The following is a 4,403-nucleotide window of genomic DNA, read 5'->3' as shown; positions in this document are numbered from 1 at the left end:
GGGAAAAGGCTTGGAGGGGCCTGGGCCTCGCCGTGGGTGGCGGGGAACGGGGGGGGGGCAGGGGAGAAGGCTCACCTGCGGCTGTTTCCTTCTCCTCCCATGGAGTTTCTCCCCCCCCCGCGAGTATCGCGGGTCCCCCATCTTGTACATATCTATTTATCTATCTTTCTACCATATAGCCAACTATCATCTTTGCAACTGTATATTTTAACAATACATGTTTACTTCTGTTTAATTGTTGCTTAACCATTCCACTATATTTTTCTGTAAAGTACATTTAAAAATAAATTGGCGTTTCATAAGCTCATATGCAGGTTCTCTTATCATTTCTTACTGTTTTACCATCTGTTATAAGCCTTTACCTAAACATTTTAAAGTTAATCTTCCATTTAAATGCATTTCGTATGAGTTACAGTCTATAAGTGAGCTTCCCTAACCAATCTTCATCAGTTACACATATACAACGGTCCCCTAAACCAGTCTTATTTATACAATTTGCTCTTTTACGGATGGGGAAATGTTAATATAGTTCCAGACGAAAACAAGGAGATCTTGCCCGCTGGGTCACGTTGTAGCGGAAAGGAGGAAGTGTGGCAGAAAGCGAAATGAAAGCTGCGAACGGGTGAGGGTCGGTAAAGCCAAAGTGCGTGAGCTCTGCAAAGCAGCCTCCTCTTTTATCGTTAGTAGTAATGACAGCAGCAGCTTCATATATAAATCCCCAGTTCTCGCTGGGAACGTCAGAAAGGAGAGTGCCGTCCAGTCGCAGCCGACTAATGGCCGCCCCATAGGCTTTTCAAGGCAGGAGACATTCAGAGGTGGTCTGCCCTTGGCTGTCTCTGCATAGCAACCGTGAGCTTCCTTGGTGGTCTCCCATCCAAGGACTAACCCGGGCCGACCCTGCGTAGCTTCTGCCCAAGATCAGGGCAGAGAAGCAGAGGTGGTCGGCCCCTGCTTGCCTCTGCGCAGCGACCCTGGACTTCCTTTGGTGGTCTCCCATCCAAGGACTAACCAGGGCCGACCCTGCGTAGCTTCTGCGATCTGACGAGATCAGGCTAGGCTGGGCCATCCAGGTCAAGGCAAGAGATGACCAGAGGTGGTTTGCCATGGCCTGCCTCTGCGTAGCAACCCTGGGCTTACTCAGTGGGTCTCCTATCCAAGGACTAACCAGGGCTGATCCTGCTTAGCTTCCGAGATCTGATGAGATCAGGCTAGGCTGGGCCATCCCGGTCAGGGCGGACAAGCAGAGGTGGCCTGCCATTGCCTGCCTCTGCGTAGCAACCCTGGGCTTACTCAGTGGGTCTCCCATCCAAGAACTAACCAGGGCTGATCCTGCTTAGCTTCCGAGATCTGATGAGATCAGGCTAGGCTGGGCCATCCCGGTCAGGGCGGACAAGCAGAGGTGGCCTGCCATTGCCTGCCTCTGCGTAGCAACCCTGGGCTTACTCAGTGGGTCTCCCATCCAAGAACTAACCAGGGCTGATCCTGCTTAGCTTCCGAGATCTGATGAGATCAGGCTAGGCTGGGCCATCCCAGTCAGGGCGGACAAGCAGAGGCGGTTTGCCATTGCCTGCCTCTACGTAGCAACCCTGGACTTCCTTTGATGGTCTCTCATCCAAGGACTAACCAGGGCCGACCTTGCGTAGCTTCTGAGATCTGACGAGATCAGGCTAGGCTGGCCATCCCGGTCAGGGCAGACAAACAGAGGAGGTTTGCCATGGCCTGCCTCTGCGTAGCAACCCTGGACTTACTCAGTGGGTCTCCCATCTAAGGACTAACCAGGGCCGACCCTGCGTAGCTTCTGAGATCTGACGAGATCAGGCTAGGCTGGGCCATCCCGGTCAGGGCAGAGAAGCAGAGGTGGTCTGCCACTGCTTGCCTCTGCGTAGCGACCCTGGACTTCCTTTGGTGGTCTCCCATCCAATGACTGACCAGGGCCGACCCTGCGTAGCTTCTGAGATCTGACGAGATCAGGCTAGGTTGGGCCATCCCGGTCAGGGCAGACAAGCAGAGGCGGTTTTCCATTGCCTGCCTCTGCGTGGCAACCCTGGACTTACTCAGTGGGTCTCCCATCCAAGTACTAACCAGGGCTGATCCTGCTTAGCTTCCAAGATCTGACAAGATCAGGCTGGCTTGGGCGATTCAGGTCAGGACACTCAAGATACATTACAAATATGGTAAGAATTATTCAGTCAATCAGCAAGTGAATTGCCAAGTCGGCCTTTTACCATCTTCGGCTGGCTCGGCAGTGTGCCCCCTTCCTTGACTGCGATGACCTGGCCACGGTGATCCATGCGATGGTCACCTCGAGGTTGGACTGCTGTAACGCTCTCTACATGGGGCTGCCTTTGTCGCAAGTCCAGAAGCTGCAGCTAGTGCAAAATGCGGCGGCCTGGCTGCTGATGGGTCTCACTAGGCGGGACCCTATCAGGCCTGTCCTGAAAGCGCTGCACTGGCTGCCAATAGCATACCGGATTCGCTTCAGAGTGCTGGTTCTTACCTTTAAAGCCCTATATGGCCAGGGTCCAGCATACCTGAGGGGCCGCCTTTCCCCATAGGTTCCCCCAGGGGCACTACGGTCGGGGACTCAACATCGATTGGTAACCCCAGGTCCTAAAGATATTAAATTTGCTGTCACCAGGGCCAGGGCATTCTCGGTGGTGGCTCCTACCTGGTGGAATGAGCTCCCGGAGGAGATCCGGGCCCTGCGGGACTTGGCGCAGTTCCGCAGGGCCTGTAAGATGGAGCTCTTCCGCCAGGCTTTTGAGTAGGAGCCGCCACCATCACTACACCATCACCGTACCACCACCACTAAATGGAGTGGGTGTCATCGGGGAACGAGACAGGCCCTGGGAGGAAGGACGGATCGTTGTACCACCTGGAGTTTATCGTGTCGCTCTGGGACCACTTTGTTATGTGTGACCCCGTCTGTTATTGTGACATCTAGAGCCAGTTTGGTGTCGTGGTTAAGTGCGCAGACTCTAATCTGGGAGAACCGGGTTTGATTCCCCACTCCTCCACTTGCACCTGGCTGGATGACCTTGGGCAAGCCATAGCCCTGGCACAGCTGTCTTCTTCTTCTTCTTCTTCTTCTTCTTCTTCTTCTTCTTCTTCTTCTTCTTCTTCTTCTTCTTCTTCTTCTTCTTCTTCTTGTTTTATTGTGTGTTTTATTCTGTTTTTACCTGTTGAATTTTGACATATGTGCCCCTTTGTTATCTGCCCTGAGCCTATCTGGGGAGGGCGGGGCATAAATTTACCAATAAATAAATAAAACAAGAAATTTACAAAGTATGATAAAAGCCATTAGACTCTTAACAGCAGAGACTCCTAATTAAAAAAGAACAACGCAGTGGGGTCTCAGTGGGTTCCAGGCACAAGAAAGAGAGCGGATAACGCCATTCAGTCGCGCACCAGAGATTCTGAATAAAACAAAATAATGCCGTGGGGCTGGGATGGAAGAACTGGGAGAGCAGCGCAAGCAGACGAAAGTGTTGCCAACGGAGCAATCAATGCAGGCAGCGCTTATCCCTGTATATAAAACAATCCAGTCTTAATGGCAGACGTCCTTCATAAAGCAAAATAATGCACTAAGGCTGGGGCTGAAGAATTGAGAGAGCAAGGCAAGCAAGCAAAAACACTGCCAACGGAACTATCCACGTAGGTAACGTAACATTTATATAAAACAATTCAGCCCGGCAGCAGAGGTCCTTGATAAAGCAAGATGACTCAAGGGGCGGCTGGGCACTGAAGAGTTGTGATTAGCTTGTCTGCCCGGTTTCATGGATTCTGATTAGGTCTCAGCCATTATTGCGGAGACAGGCACATTTCTAGCCCCTTTCAGGAGGGGCAGGAAAAAGATATTTCTAGGCTACGTACTAGTTATTTCTAGCAGTTCGAAAGGAAGAAATTGCAAGTAGAGAAATAGGTACCACTCCGGTGGGAAGGTAACAGCGTTCCGTGCGCCTTGGTGTTTAGTCATGCCGGCCACATGACCACGGAAACGTCTTCGGACAGCGCTGGCTCTTCGGCTTTGAAACGGAGATGAGCACCGCAACCCTAGAGTCGGACTCGACTGGCTTTCGAGCAAGGGAACCTTTACCTTTACCTAGGCTACGTAAGTCTGGGGCCTTTCCCTGAAAGTCTTGGAAGATCTGTTTCAGATCATCTGCTTGCAAAATAACAAATACTCTCCCCGTATCTTGCAAAGTGTGGCTTCTTTCAAAATTGTGCTTTGCGATTCTGACTTGTTACAGGAAGGGAAAGGAAGGTTTCCCCTAGCCTCTGGGAGCATGCAGAGTATTTCTCCTGTCATATTATGAAGAACTTTCTGGCCATTGGCTGCCACCACCGAGTTCCTTTGAGGCAGTTAGTCTGCCTTATTTTTATATAAGGCGCAAAAGAAGACC

At 51.4% G+C, this 4,403-nt stretch overlaps 1 protein-coding gene across 1 annotated transcript in view; it reads left to right on the top strand.

The window, feature by feature from the left end:
* ARHGAP17 (Rho GTPase activating protein 17) overlaps positions 1 to 4,403 on the top strand; it is a gene marked incomplete at its 3' end in the record, with an annotated part of 79,092 nt that overhangs the window by 43,592 nt on the left and 31,097 nt on the right. The window lies entirely within an intron of this gene.

Source organism: Gekko japonicus, unplaced genomic scaffold, assembly GCF_001447785.1.
Source record: "Gekko japonicus isolate JY-2015 unplaced genomic scaffold, Gekko_japonicus_V1.1 scaffold2717, whole genome shotgun sequence".
NCBI classification, from domain to species: Eukaryota; Metazoa; Chordata; class Lepidosauria; order Squamata; family Gekkonidae; genus Gekko; species Gekko japonicus.
Note: the sequence above shows the minus strand (reverse complement) of the source record. Positions and strands in the feature narration are given on the sequence as shown.